This window comes from Cibotium barometz, chromosome 49 (assembly GCF_041138505.1).
Source record: "Cibotium barometz isolate CiBa-2024 chromosome 49, ASM4113850v1, whole genome shotgun sequence".
Lineage (NCBI taxonomy): Eukaryota > Viridiplantae > Streptophyta > Polypodiopsida > Cyatheales > Cibotiaceae > Cibotium > Cibotium barometz.
Genome location: NC_141094.1, coordinates 11722270 through 11738934, shown reverse-complemented (window position 1 = coordinate 11738934; position 16665 = coordinate 11722270).

The following is a 16665-nucleotide window of genomic DNA, read 5'->3' as shown; positions in this document are numbered from 1 at the left end:
GCACCCTCCGACTCACGTTCTCCGATTGAGGTGAGCTTTCACGAGCGCTTGCAGATCCCTATACTCTGTAAATCGGCCCGTAGGGCTTTGCGTTCTCAGAAATCGCATCTGAGGTCGTTTCGGGCTCCTTTTTCGCATTTCAAGTTCTGCACAGGTGTTTTCGTCATTTTGTGCAGAAATTTCGATAGTGCAGTTTTCTACAAAACAGGCATACGTATTCTATTGTGGACCATGCTACATAGCACGAGTTGTTATCTATTCAATCTTTGCTTCATTACAGGTAGCTTTTGCATCAGTTTCAGTCAGTGGCCATGGCTCATAATAACAATGATGTATTTCGCATGTTGTCTACTGAAGACAAACTGGATGGAGACAGCAACTATCCACTTTGGGCATACATGATGCAGCATGTTTTGGTTGCAAAAGGAGTGTGGAACATTGTGCAGGGTATGGATGTACGTCCAGGTTCTATGGATGTAGGATCTGTTGAGGATGTTGCAGGTTCTAGCAGCTCTACTATTGCTGCTGTTTTACCCACTGCTGAACAAGCTCGTTTGGGATGGTAAAGATGTGCAGGATCATGCCTTGATTGCACTTTCTGTCAAACGTAACATCACCCCACATATTCGTTCAGCTAAAATAGCAAAACAGGCTTGGGATATCGTAGCTGGTTTGTATGCAGGTCGTAACGAGGTAAAAATCTCTTACTTGCATAAAGAGCTAGAATTGAAGATTATGCAGGAAGATGATGACATGAATGTTTTTCTTGCTGAGATTAAAGATCTCAAAGAACAGTTGATTTCTGCAGGTGAGATTATTCCTGATCATTCTCTTGTGCAGACTGTTCTTGATGCTTTACCTGAGACATATCAGACTTTTGCTTCCACGTGGAGACTTCTTGCTGAGGACATACCTGATGCTGTCAAGTATGATACTTTAGTCAACAAGCTCTTGCAAGAAGCGCAGTCCAGGCAAAACAGGGCCAGGCAGCGTGCAGTTGATTAAGCATTTATTGCTGCCCCCAGCAGCAGAGAAGAAGTGTTAAGATAGCCCCTTCCACTATTTCTTCTCCTATTAATAGGTCTGCAACTTCTTCTCCTTCCACAGGTAGCAACAATAAGTCTGAAAAGGCTCTTGATAAAGGTAAGAAAAAGACCAGGTGCAACTATTGTAAGGCAAATGATCATGTCATTAAGAATTGCCCTAAGCTAAAGGCTAAAGAGGCAAAGAAGAAAGAGTCAAATGCAGCCACAATAGCGGATGCTTCTACAAATGTAGATTCTACAAATGTTGTGCAAGATATAGAATGGGCGTTTAGCGTGTATTGCTAGTATGACCCATCTGTACATGATGCATGTTTGGTAGTTTCTGTTGACTCTCATGTATGGTATTTTGACAGTGGTGCTACAAAGCACATCACCTCGCATCGTGATATGTTCACTTCTCTTGAGGCTGTCCCTAATGGGAATACTGTCACATGTGCTAATAATGCTTCTTACCCAGTGAAGGGCATTGGTAAAATTATGCTTACTGCTGCAAATGGCAGCGCTTTCACACTTTCAGATGCTTTGTATGTGCCAGCGAGATAAAGAAGAATCTATTGTCTGTCTCTGCATTTGTATGTGCCAGCGATAAAGAAGAATCTATTGTCTGTCTCTGCGTTTGCTAGACTTGGACTTGTAGTCAAATTTGTGGGATGACAAATGTACTGTTCATGATTTGACTTCTGGTGATACGATTATTGTATCTGGCACCTTGTTTCGTGGGCTGTATAGGCTCAATTCTTATGACAAGTGTGTGGAAGATTCAGCAAATGCAGTTTCTGATGAAAAGGTAGTTTCAGATGCAAAACTATGGCATGCTCCTTTTGGTCATCTGAACTTTGCTAGTTTGTTGCGTTTGTAGAAATTTGATATGGTTGCTTCATTGCCCCCTCTTGAGGCACCATTGAAACATGTTTGTGAAGGCTGTATTTTGGGCAAAATGCAGCGTTCTGCGTTTCCAAAGGATGGTTCTGTGCGGGCCACTCGCAAATTGCAACTTGTACATAGTGATGTATGTGGGCCTATGCAAACTCCGTCATTTGGTAAACACTTGTACTTCGTGACTTTCATTGATGATTACTCAAGGCATGCATGGGTATATCCACTAAAGGTAAAGTCCGAAGTGTTTTTGTGCTTCAAATAGTTTTTTCTTATGGTTGAAAATGTATCCAATTGTACTGTGGGCACCCTCCGTTCTGATCGAGGGGGGGAGTACATGTCTAAAGAGTTTGATGCATTTCTGGCTAGTCGTGGGATAAAACACCAATGTATAGTGCTGTATACCCCTCAGCAAAATGGTGTTGCTGAGAGGAAAAATAGGTCACTTATGGAGATGGCACGATGTATGGTCAAGAGCCAAGCTTTGCCACATGCGTTTTGGCTTGAGGCTGTCATGTGTGCTGCATATGTACTCAACAGGTGTCCCACTAAGGCCTTGCAATCTATTACTCCATACGAAGCTTGGCATGGCAGGAAGCCTTCTATTGGTCACTTGCATGTCTTTGGTTGCTTGGCCTATGCTTTAGTGCCTGTGCAACAACGCAAAAAATTGGATGATAAGGCTGTCAAATGCATTTTTGTTGGCTACAGTGCTGAGAGCAAGGGTTACAGATTGTATCATCCGCAATCAAAGCGTATCTTGATTAGTCGAGATGTTGTTTTTGTAGAAGATGCTGTGCAGCCTTTGTTATCATGTACCAAAGAGACAGGTGTGAGCTCACGGGATGTATTTGATACATTGTTGCCTCTGTTTACAAGTGGGAATTCAAATGTAAGTCCTAATGAGGCAAATATTCAGCCTATGCAGATTTCAAACGACATCATAGATCAGCCTATTTCTGATGCAGATTTACAGGATGTAATTTCTGAGGATAGGGCTGAAAATGAGCAGGCTAGAGGTATGCCTAAATGGCTGGTGCAAACCTTGCATGATAGCAAAATTGATGCACCTATATCTAGTCGTACTCGTTCAGGTTTTCAGCATGCCTCTTATGCATCAGATTGTTATGCTTTGGCTATGTCTAGTATGTGTGAAGAGGAAGAACCTCTTTCATTTGATGAGGCACAAAAATAAAAAAATTGGTTGGCTGCAATGCAAAGTGAATATGATGCTATAATGAAGAATGGTACATGGTCTTTGTGTGATTTGCCTATTGGTAAAAAGGCCATTGGATGTAAGTGGGTTTTTAAGTTGAAACGAAAGCCAGATGGCAGTGTTGATCGCTATAAGGCTAGACTTGTTGCAAAGGGTTATGCTCAAGAAAAGGGCATTGATTTTGATAATACCTTTGCTCCCACTTGTCGTATGACTACCATTCGTAGCATTTGTGCATTGGCAGCTCATAATGGTTGGAATGTACATCAGTTGGACATAAAGACTGCGTTCTTAAATGGAGATTTGCATTCTTCAAAGAGGGCAGGAAAACAAAGTGTGCAGGTTGAAAAAGGCTTTATATGGTTTAAAGCAAGCTCCACGAGCTTGGTATGAAAAGATACATGCATATTTGACTGCACATGGTTTTCAGAATAGTCCAACAGAAAGCACTTTGTATGTTAAACGTGTGGATGATGTACATCTAATCATTGCTCTCTATGTCGATGACATGCTGCTCACAGGACCAAATGAAAGTCATATTGCTAATTTTAAGGCTGATTTGAATGCCTCTTTTGAGATGTCAGATTTGGGACATTTGCATCATTATTTGGGGATACAATTTAAGCAGTGTGATAGAGGTATTGCTTTGTGTCAGACAAAGTATATTGAGACATTGTTGCGGAGATTTGGCCTTGAAGACTGCAAGCCTATTGCTACTCCAATGGAGACAGGTTTGAAGTTGAGTCTTCATGATGCTGGAGATCACTTTGATGTCACACTCTATCAGACAGCTGTTGGTTGCCTCATTTATGTATGCATTACGAGGCCGAACATTCAGTTTGCAGTCTCACAGGTGAGCAGGTTTATGCATAGCCCAGGGTCTCAGCATTGGAAGGCAGTTAAACGCATCTTTCACTACTTGAGTGGCACCATACATCTTGGGTTGTTTTATCCCAAGGGGGGATCGTTGCCGCCAGATTTACATGCTTTTTCAAACTCAGATTGGGCTGGTTGCTATGACACAAGAGTGTCCACAAGTGGTTTTTGTTTCATGCTCGGTAGCTCATGCATATCTTGGTTGAGCAAGAAGCAACCTACTGTGGCCACTTCTAATTGTGAAGCTAAGTACAGGGAAGCTTTCACAGCTATGGTTGAGTGTGTGTGGCTCAGACGGCTTATGGCTGACTTGGGTGTTGGATAGGAGTCTGCCACTATCTTCATTGACAGTCAAAGCGCATTGGCAGTTGCAAGAAACCCAGTTTTTCATGCTCGCACAAAGCACATTGAGGTGCATTATCACTATGTCAGGGAGAGACTCTCAGCAGGAGAGATCAGCTTGGCCTATGTGCCAACACAGGACAACCTCACTGATCTTTTCACAAAGGCGCTTCCTCGTGAGAAGTTCGAAGCTTTCCGCAAAGCTTTGGGCTTGCTCCCCTTTGTGGGCTGATCTACTTCGAGCATGGCACTCCCCTATACATGAGTGCCAGCTCTCGTTCACACCATCACTCCCAGGGGGGATTTGTTGCCATATATATATATAGGCAGTGATGTGTGTGAACACACTTAGGACCGCCAGGGCACTTTTTCCCTCTTTATTAGCAGGTTTTTTCCCCCGGCTTATATATACACCCATCCTTCTAGGGCTAACTTATCTTTTGTACATTGACATAATCTAATACACTTTGTGTTGTGTGCATTCTTGCTTCTTCTTCTCCAAGCTTTGTGTGCTTTCCTGCAACCCTAATTCCAACAAGACCAATGCTTTTTTCCTCTTTGAGAGGCACAGCCGTTGATTCTTTTCCATAGAACAATTTTTATCCAGGATTTACTTCATCTATCGTACCATAACAGAATTGAGTCTCATTTTCGATCCATCATCCAGTCCCGTGGGTTAGCCAATCGCACAACCACTGTAGTGATGGGATCCAATTAGGAATTTGGTTAGGTTTTGTCCCGGGTACCAGGAAAAAGAGTTCCCAGGCCCCCTAGCCGGATATCCATGCAAACTTAAAACTAGTCACAACACTTACACACCCAATATGAAATTGCCTTTTTCACAGATTTAGCTGTCTTTAAAATAATCATTTAATGAAATCATAGTGTCACTGATCATAATCCTCAAAATCTCCAATTGAATCCTTATTTCCAATCATTCCTTCATCGGTGTACCTATGGCATCATTGGCAACCAGAACGCTCACCACCTGTCCACTCAGGGGCCTTTTCAATGGTTCCTAGCTCATAGTACTCGGCAATATATTCACATATCAAAATGGAATCTCCATTGAAGATCAGCAAGATCAACCAACAGATCCATATAAAAGAGCCATGGACTCATCCGTTTGAGGACGAGCAAGGTCAATCAACCAGATTCATGCCCAAATTCAAAAAACAACTCTTACTCCTTGTTCCAATATCTTCCACGACGCACGTGTGGGTATCTTTGACAACCCAGAGCCCGAGCATCACCCTCTAGGATCCTTCGTGTTGAGATATCGAGCTCATCTAGTAAGGCGGTGGACACTGATGACCCGCCTGGTGGATAGGCCCCACACTTACACCACTGGCATGGTTGGTGAGATCATGGATGATATGTGGCCAGTGGGATGACAGGCTGTGTGACAGCCATTCTAGAGACTAGCATAGCTATAGCGCTAGCTCATTTAGTTGGGTTCACACTATAGAGAACCCTAGTATGTATTTGGTTGAGTACCTTTCATATTGTGTGTACTCTTATCTTTGTATATGTTGTGTTGAGTGTTGTGTGAAGAAGAAGAAGATTTTGAGCCTCTCACCTTGAGTACCTTTCATATTGTGTGTTCTCTTTTAGGGTTTTGTGAGTGTGTGTGTGCTTGCAAGAGCTCAAGCTCTCTTCTCCCCTGCATCTTTTCATGGTACCAGAGCCTGGTTCATGCTAAGGGTTGAGCTGCAAGCAAGAGAAGCATAGGAAGTGGTACGAGGGTAAGAGCTTTATCTACTCTTACCTATTTGTGCTGGCGAGACTACACCCTTGTCGGGAGCTCTACGGGAGGCACCGGGCAAACAATCTTTCACAGGAGTAAAGCTATAGGGCAACTATACTGTCCTATGGGATGAAATTTTTAGGCCGAAAACGCGTTTTGGGTGCATTAGGACCTCCATTTTTTGGAAACAAGGCGATTTTGAGCACTGCGGGTAAGTCATCGATTCTCTACAGAACTCTGTTTTAAGAGCTGCAGGAAGACATATTGGTTGTGCAGACATTGTGTGTGCTACAAGGAGGTCAACAGTTGCCACTGGATGTATGTATGCACATTGAGGTCACTGGTTGTTGTGACATTTGAGTGTAATACAGTACCGCTGCAGAAAATACAGCAGTTTGTGTAGGACAAACCAGAGTGCTGTTTTTGGTAAATCTGTGTGTCTGGCAAGATGTCCGCGTCTCGGCTCCAAAAGTCACTGCCTTAATTACGTACGCTTTAATGGTGCTGCTGTAAGTCTTCTCCTAGGAATAAAGCAGCTAAGAAGTCTAAAAATACGGCAAGAAATTCTAAAATTTTGGGGTGAATGATTATAGAGTTGTACATAATGAACAACTCCTAGCCTTAACAAGATCATGGCTAGCGAGATATTCTGTCTGAGTCTCTGTCGTTGATTGGTATTGACGTTAATACTTTGCCCTCGAGAGAACCACATATGCTGATGTCGCTCTACTAGATTAGGAAAGTATAGATCCTCAAAGTGACAAAAGCGAGTCTCACTCTACTTTCTCGGGTTGTAACGGAGTTGATGAGATTTTCGAAGGCAAAGGCGATCATATCCTCACTCTAGGAGAGTCCAGGAATGCTAGATAGATTTGGGGTATCCATCTAAAAATCCAGTTCAATTTATGAGTTTTTAGTTTATGAAGTTCATTTCAAACATAATCTTAACAAGTGAAAACATTATTCTTTCATATTTACTTTAAAATTTTAGGCAATTTCTGTTACGGTTTCGTAAGTTTACAACAGCGCTCTGATACCAGCTATTGAGACTCCTCTGCCCCCTCCGCGCACCGGATTCCCGGTTGCTACTAGCAGTGGAAGTAGCTTCCTCTTGCGCGAGGCAGGGTTTCCTACTCGAGACCTCACCTCGAATATCCGGACACGAGACTAATCTGGTGGTCATTTCGAAATCGAAACCGGAAAAATTTTCCTTGCCCGAAAAACGGGGACAATTCCACCTTTTTGATTTTTCTTAACGAATTTTCTAACGGGTTCAAGAGATTAAACTATCCTTCACTTGATTAAACCAGATAGAAGGAAAACTATCACTAACTTCATTTGAAGAAATCAATGCTTTTTCCTAACCGAAATCAGGCACAATCGTTGATCTAATCATCTGAGGAAATCAACACTTTTTTCCTAACCGAAATCAGGCACAGCCTTTGATCTACTCATTTGAGAAAATTCTTCAGGGTTTTATTTAACTACTCAAATTTTAAGCGTATTCTTATTATTTCAATTTAATTATTAAAACTCCATTGATTCCGACCTACCCCATCCGGCCCATGGGTTGGTTAACAAACAACTAGAATCGGTAAAACCAGACAATTACTAACCCACCCATAATTCAATGCCTTTCTTAACTTTTGCTTTCGAATACAGATATGCACACACTCCTCTTTAAAACTTTAACATATAAAATAATCCATTGACAAATAGTTATTGGTTATAGATATCATAACTCAAAATTTCCATCTAGTCCCTTGTTTCTCAAAAAACAGTATCACTCTGGACTCTCCGTTAAGACCAGCTGGTCAGCAAACGAGATCCACTAACAGATTACAATAATCATTTCGTCCATCATACATATCTTCCACGATATATGCATGGGTGTCCTACGCACCGCAAGCCCATGTCAGGGACCGCTTCATCGACCCTTGCCCATCGTACCGGAAGCACACCATTTTTCAACCATACAGAGGCTGGTCAAGACCTAGGCAGGCTTTGCCGCGTTAGCCGTCCTTTGAACACTCCCCGCCAGCTGTTGCAACCGAACTTCCCTTAGAAAAACATACACCAACAAATGCTCCCTCCAAACCAACATTCTAGCGTAAGAGAGTCCTTTAAGAAAACAAGGTTTCTATGCAAGTTCTCAGTTTGATTTTCTTTTGAATATAAGGAGTATTTCTTGAATCAGTATCCCCAAAACTTCTTGATCGGTATTCTCAATTTCATACCAGAATTTCTCGAATTCTATAACCTTGATCCACATATCAAATTGAAGGATCTCAAAATTAGTCTCAGATTTGGCGACAGTTTTGAGTGTATTTTTCTAAACTGGTCACACCTTCTTTCCTCGTCGAGAGAGACTGGCGAAAGAGTTTGGTCTTGGTCATAGTTTGATTCAGGGTGGTTCGAGTCTGATAAGATTTTTCCTAAACTATCTTTCTTGAAAAGGTTTGATAATTCGGTTACTATTTTACTGAATTTCTTTCTTTGAATATTCACTTATCTGATTTCTAAATTAGTTACAAATTCTAATGAGGAATAAAATAATCATTTATCTGAGTAGTTCGATCTTAATAGATTTCTTGAATTTTCTTTTTACAATCCGTGTGAATATAAAACGATAGAAATTTCTCTCTTTGAGTATTTAATTATTCATTTATCATTTACCCTCATAGAATTTAAACATAGAATTTAAGAGAATTCTAATTTTGATATAAAAATTCTTTATGCATCTGTTTATGCATAGAAATCAACTTCAATGGGAATAACACTTATATATATATATAGATATATATATATATAGAAAAAAGAATTTCTTTATGCATCTATTTATGCATAAAATTAAATTTAATAGGAATAACACATTTAGAATAAAAATCATTTCTTTATGCATCTATTTATGCATAAAAATCAATTTCAATGGGAATAACACTTTTATAAAAAAATCCTTTTATGCATCTAATTATGCATAAATTCAAATTTAATAGGAACAACACTTTTAAAATAAAAAGAATTTCTTTATGCATCTATTCATGCATAAAAACCAAATTTTATAAGAAAATTTCTTTATGCATCTTTCTATGCTTTAAAATCAAATTTAATAAGAATAACACTTTTATAATAAAAAAATTCCTTTATGCATCTTTTTATGCATAAAAATCAAATTTAATGAGAATAACACCTTTATAATAAAAAAATTTCCATTATGCATCTTTCTATGCATAAAAATCAATTTTAATGAGAATAACATTTTTATAATAAGAAAATTTTCATTATGCATCTTTCTATGCATAAAAATCAATTTTAATGAGAATAACACTTTTATAATAAAAAATTTCAATTATGCATCTTTCTATGCATAAAAATCAATTTTAATAATTAATATTAGTGATATCCATGCATATTCATAGGTGAATATGTACATGGAGTAATTAGAATATTTCTTTTAGATGCAAAATGGTGGGAATTACTCTTTTGGAATAACATAAAAACAACTTTCTTTTCCATAAAATTCTGAAAAATTTTGGGTTTTTCTTTTATTCTTCAATGCTAAGGTCTTTTGTGCACATTATAATTTATTTCTAATGCACCTTAGGAATTTCTTTTTAAACTTCTGTTTCGGGGGAATTTATTTTCATAAGAAGGGATATTTTTCCATCCAAAGATATCTAAAAACTGAATTACCTCTCTCTAGAATATTTTCTCTCTCTAGACCAGGTAGAAACAAGATCTTTTATTATTCTAAAAAGGGGATTGATTATAGGGAAAGAAACGGGACATCTTGAGGGGGCTGGGGAGGAATCTTACATCCTCTCCCACTTGAAAAAGGCGAGATGTCCTCATCTCGCAAAAACTGGGGATAATCCCGCCGCATCAGTTTGGCTTCTTTCTCCCAGGTGGCGTCTTCAAAAGGATAGAACTTCCATTTGACTAATAATTCTCTCAAAATTTTGTTCCTGAGAACCTTCTCCCGAAAATCAAGGATTTCTTTAGGTTGGAGTTCCATATGCCCTTGGGTTAAAGAAGTTAAGAGTTCATCATTAAGCGCATGATTCAGGCTTGGTACATACTTCTTAAGTAGGCTGACATGAAATACATTATGTACTTTGAGATGAGGAGGCAGAAGAATTTCATAGGCTAAGTCACCTACTTTCTTTGTAATCAGATATGGCCCATAATATCTGGGGGATACTTCTTGTAATTCCCAAGAGATAGAGAACTTCTTTTGGGGCATACTCGAATGAAGACCATATCTACTTCTTCGAATTTTCTGTCTGACCTTTTCTTATCTACATATTGCTTCTCTCTATCCTGGGCAGCTTTTATATCCTTGCAGATTCATTGCATCTGCTGCTCCAAGTCATCCAAGCATCTGTCTAGACATCTCGACCCTAGTCAATGGGTCAGACCAAGTTAATGGTGTTAGGCAATCTCGTCCATATAGAGCTTGGAAAGGGCTCATCTCGATACTTCAGTGTGATAAGAAGCATTGTAGGCAAATTTGACTAGGTGCAGATAGCTTAGCCACTTCTTGGGTTCCCTGCCACACAGCATGACCGAAGTATATCTTCGATTACTTGGTTCATCCTTTCTGTTTGACCATCGGTCGGGTGGTAAGCTGTGCTGAGATCTAAGAAAGTTCCTATTGCTTTGAAGAATGTAGTCCAAAATCTTGACATGAATTTGGAATCTAGATCACTTACTACTCTCATGTGGGTAGGCCATGCAATTTGAAGATTTCCTTGAGGAACACTCTAGTCACATTTACTGTAGTGTAGGTTTCTTTTACTGGAATCAGATGGGCAACTTTGGTTAGTCTGTCATCTACCACAAAGATGGAGTTGTAACTTGATTGCATTGAAGGTAGTCCAGTAATAAAATCCATACTGATACATTCTCACTTCATCGGGGGATGTCTAATGGATGTAACTTTCCAAGCATTTTTACTCTCTCGACTTTTACTTTACATGATTAAGTACATCCTTTTTTAGTCCATGCCAAAAGAAGCTTTTCTTTACAAACATGTAGGTCTTGATGAAACTTGGATGTCCTGCTATAAGGCTATCATGGGCTTCATTCACAATTTGACCCTTAGTTCCCTCATCATTGGGAATGCATAGCCTGCTATTATAATACATAATTCCTTCCTCCAGGCTGGACCCTTGAACTCGGTTCAACTCCTGAGGAGTTTTGCTTTCCTGCATAAGTAGGGTAGCAATAGGGCCAAATGATCTATCCTGCATGATCTTCTTTCTTGCTTCATTAATCAATGGATTTGACATCACTGTGATTGCAAGCAAGGAGGCTTTTTTATTGAGGGCATCTGCTACCACATTCTCTTTGCCTGGGCGATACTTGATTTCAAAATCAAATTTCTGTAGGGGCTGCATCCACCTTCTTTGGCGTATGTTGAGATCCTTCTGAGTGAAGATCCACTTTAAGCTCTGATGATCTGTCAATCAAAGTGAATCTTTGACCCAATAGGTAATGTCTCCACAACTTTAGGGCATAGACTACTGAAAGTAGCTCCAGGTTGTGGATAGACTAATTTCTCTCATGCGTTCTAAGTTTTCAGGATTCATAGGCCACTGCATGACCTTCCAGCATGAGCGCACCTCCCACGGCAAAACCACTCGCATCAGTTTATACCTCAAAGGGTAGAGAGAATTTGGCAACTTCAGAATGGGATTGGTTACCAAGGTAAAACGCTCTTGAAACGGGGTATTTTTCTTGAGAAGATTAGTCAGGGAGGGAAGCTATGAGAGCATACTTAGGTATAAAAATTCTATACCAACCAGTTGATCCCAAGAATCCCCTGACTTCTTTCACTGTCTTTGGTTAGGGCCAATCTATGAGACTACATGGACTTTTGTGAAATCTGGAGAAATTCCGTCTTTGGATATCAGAAAGCCCAAGTATTCAACATGGTCGACACAGAAAGTGCATTTGCTCTTTTTTGCAAAGAGTTAGTGCTTCCTTAGAATCTCAAGAACTTTACGGATGTGAGCTTTATGGTCGGTTGCATTCGTTGAGTAAATTAGAATATCATCAAAGAAAACAAGAACAAAATCATACAAGTATTCTTTGAGAATGTCCTGCATTAGGCGATTGAATGTAGCTGGGGCATTTGAATGTCTTGCATTAGGAGATTGAATGTAGCTGGGGTATTTGTCAATCCAAACGGCATGACAGTCAATTCATAGTATCCATATAGCGAGTATTGATGGCTGTCTTTGGGATATCTTGATCATTAATCCTGATCTGGTAATACTCTAATTTGAGATGTATCTTTGTGAAGATCTAGGCTTCATTTAGCCTATCCAGAAGCTCATCAATTCTGGGGATAGGATACTTATTCTTAACTGTCACAACTGAATTGTAAGATTCCTCCCCAGCCCCTCAAGATGTCAAGTTTCTTCCCCTGTAATCAATCCCCTTTTTTAGAATAATAAAAGATCTAGTTTCTACACCTGTTTTGACCTAGAGAGAGAAAATGTTCTAGAGAGATGTAATTCAGTGTTTAGATATCTTTGGATGGAAAAATATCCTTTCTTATTAAAATAAATTCTCCCGAAATAGAAGTTTAAAAAGAAATTCCTAAGGTGGTGCATTAGAAATAAATTATAATGTGCACAAAAGACCTTAGCCTAAGGGTCCAGATTTTTTAAAAATTTTGGATTAAGGTTCTTATGGACCAATAAGATTAATCCAAATGTAGGGAGGAGATGAATTGAAGAATAAAAGAAAAACCCCCCAAAAATGAGTAAATGCTCACATAAGACGAAGACTGGACTATGGACCAAAGAAAACAATTAAAAAACTTAATTTTGACACCTCAGAGTGGGGATCTCCCCTCATGAAGGAGGTGCCTTTTTTCTCATCATTGCCCCTAATTTTTAGTCCAATAAAATGAGATATTTCATCTCTCCTCTCTCCTATTTCAAAGCTAGATCCAAAAAGTAAGCTAAACTGACCCAAAAATGGTCAAAAATTGACCAAACTTATTTGGAAAATTTTAGAATCATTTTGCTTGGTTTGAGGCTCCTTTTTCCTATAAATAGAAGCCTCCCCCTTTGTAAAAGCTTAATGGTGTTTATGCACTGTTACTCTACTCCTGTCCTGAGCCATCTACATTGAATTTCTTAATAATTCAATTATTTTTGGCCTAATCCTCTCCAAAGTGAATTAGTGGCCACTCTTGCTTCAAACAAGAGTAGAACCCTCAATCCCTCAAGACAAAGGAGTCAGAGCTTACAAGCTTCATGTAAGGTAATTTTCTTACTTATTTATAAATTTTAAATCTATGGTTTTCTTGATTTTTTTGTTTTACAGTTGATTGAATTAAATTCAAATGCTATGCATATGAGGAAAAGGTCACCCCCTTCTCTTCTTAGATATCAGTGGTACCCAGTGTTGCATAAAAATGTGTTTTATACAGGTTTTACAGGTTTGAAACGTACGAAACATTTCCCCCCACAAATGAGTAAATACTCACATAGGATGAAGAGTGGACTAAGGACCAAAGAAAAGAATTAAAAAACTAAATTTTAACACCTCAGTGTGGGGATCTCCCCTCATGAAGTAGGTGCCTTTTTCTCATCATTACTCCCAATTTTTAATCAATAAAATGAGATATTTTCATCTCTCCTCTCTCTTGTTTCAAATCTAGATCCAAAAGTAAGCTGAACTGAACCAAAAATGGTCAAAAATTGACCAAACTAATTTGGAAAATTCTAGAATCTGTTTGCTTGGAGCCTGGCTCACTTTTTCCTATAAATAGAAGCCTCCCCCTTTTGTAAAAGCTTAATGGTGTTTATGCACTGTTAGTCTACTCCTGTCCTGAGCTATATTGAATTTTTTAATAATTTAATTATTTTTGGCCTAATCCTCTCCTGTTGGAATATGTGATCAATGTCATGGCCTAAGGTTAAGGCACACAATGAAATGTAAAAGGACCATGTAATATGAAGAGAATCTAGGTGAATGAAGGGTAAACCCCCACTTGGAAGAGGCGAGTTTCAGAAGATGCTCTGGAGGCTATATTCTAGGGAGCCATGTGGGGGGAGATGGCCTTGGATGCCCTTGATGATATGTAAGCAATGATGTCGCTCAACCTTGTACACTTTGGCTATAAAATGATGGCCCTCCTAATGAGAAAAATACGAATTTCTATGCTATGTGAAGCTCCTCATTATGCTGCCATTTTGTTCCCTTAATCCTTGATTAAGTGCTAGTAGTTAATTACCTTTTTGCTCATGTGACCACCATGGCTTATCTTGAACCACCATAGCTCATTTATCATCCCTTACTCACATTAAGCTTGCATTATCACTCATTATGCTTTTACCAACATGGTATCAGAACGAGGTTATCCTTAGGCATAGTAATTAACCACATTAATCATATTTCTCACTTTTGCAAGCTTTCCATTAAAGCTCCAACTCACCCCTTGCTGGTTTTTTGCTTCATACGGGCTCTATAATCCATCAAATCACAAGATTCTTGATTCAAAAGAAAGCTTGCAGCCGGCTCCATCGACGCCTAGCTCCATGTGAGCTCCCACGCAGTCTACACGGCGCAATCGACTCTGCAAAACAGCACGCTGTTTTCTGGCGAAATTCGTCTAATTCGTGCTGTATGGTGAATGGTTTGCTAATTCCTCTTGTGAGCATAATGTTGATGCTATGAAGCCCCCACGTGTTGATTTTCATGAGCAATGGTCCACTGTAGCTGCTATTTGAACTAATTTATCAGTATAGCAGTACATGCTGTGTTGCAGAGAAGATTTCCAGAGATTGAAGCAGCATCTTGACATGTTTGAGTGCTGAGTTTAAAGCCAACACCTTGGTTTTCACTTGGTTTAAAGCATTTTATGTTTCTCATTTGGGAAGAGCTTCATTTGGGAAGAGCTTCATTCAATTGCTCAAAGCTCACTCTATTTTTTTGGGGCAGTTTTCCCTCTTTGAATTAATCACCTCCACCACTAATCATCATGTACTTAATAGTAATTATCTATTGTGATGACATTTTAAATATGCATATTGAGTTGAATACCTCTTTGCAATCATGCCTTCGGATGTGGAATCATCTAATGAAGCTTATATCAAGAAATCATTGAAACCCAAAAGCAAAATTAGAAAACCTAGGATGAAAATCAAGTCTAGGCCCAGTTATTATTACTATGCAAAGGCTTATGGGTTTGGGGAATTCTTGAGTAATAACATGCATCTATATGGTGAAGGGGGATTCTAGCTTTTAATACTTTGCATTGTTCAATTCCAATCATGGAGTCATCATCCTCTTTCATCAAGAAATTCAACGGTCATGACTCAACACTTGGCAAGTCAAAATGAGGTTCTTACTAATGAAAGAAGGAGTTTGGGGCATAGTCAATGGTACTATACCTAAACCTGCCACACGAGAAGGAGAAGTCTCTTGGCAAACCAAGGATGAGAAAGCATTAGCTCTCATTGCCCTTGGAGTTGAAGATAGTTATATACATTGGTAATGGAACATCTTCACAAATTGCTTGGAATTCATTGGATAAATCCTTTGGTGCTCAAGGCCTCCACAGCAAAATCAGTCTCAAAGTAGACTTTTACATTGGTAATGGAACATCTTCACAAATTGCTTGGAATTCATTGGATAAATCCTTTGGTGCTCAAGGCCTCCACAGCAAAATCAGTCTCAAAGTAGACTTTTACAGTCTAGAGTTCAAGGTTGATGAGACACTTGCGTCTCACATCAACACCATGAAGAGCTTGATGGCCCAGCTCGAAGCCATCAATGAACCAGTCCAGGAGAGTGATGCCATAGCCATCCTCCTAAAGTCAATGCCATCCGAGTATGATACACTCATGCCGACCTTAAAGTACATGTAGGATCCCACTTTGGAGGGGATAGAGAGTGTTCTCTTGGAAGAAGAGAAGAAGTTGAAAGGTAGGGCCATTGATCTTGTCTCAACCCAGGCATACCTTGTTCCAAAGCAAGCCGGCAAACCACTCCAATGTACACATTGTGGAAGGATAGGCCATCTTCTCAAGAATTGCTACTACAAAGACAAGCCAAAGCGACGAATGTGCACCAAATGTGGAAAGCCAGGTCACCTCGTCTACTTTTGGCAAGGTTGACCATACTCTATATCCATGTGCTCATGATGCGCCTGATGTTTCATGCAAGGGGAGAATGACTTCACTTCCCAGCCTTGAGTGGGATCGGTGCTCCCAGCCTCGTGTAGGAGTGGGTTCTCTTCCCCTTCCTCCTGGGGGATTCCAAATGTAGAGATCACGTAGATACCGTGGTATGGCCTCACCAAGGAATGAGACAACAAGGGAGTGCCTTGCTGCCTCGCCCCTCAAGTGTGGATGAGGAGTTACCCAAAAGGGCAACCCCACCCCGCGAGCCTCCCCACCAAGGAGGATAGTGATCAATTCCGAATCGGTCCCCAATAGGCCTAATACTTCACGGCGGGCATCAAAGAGAATGTTTTGGATCCGAATTCTGGGCTCATCCAAATGGGAGCAATGTAACAAAATGTGGTGAAGGGACAGACC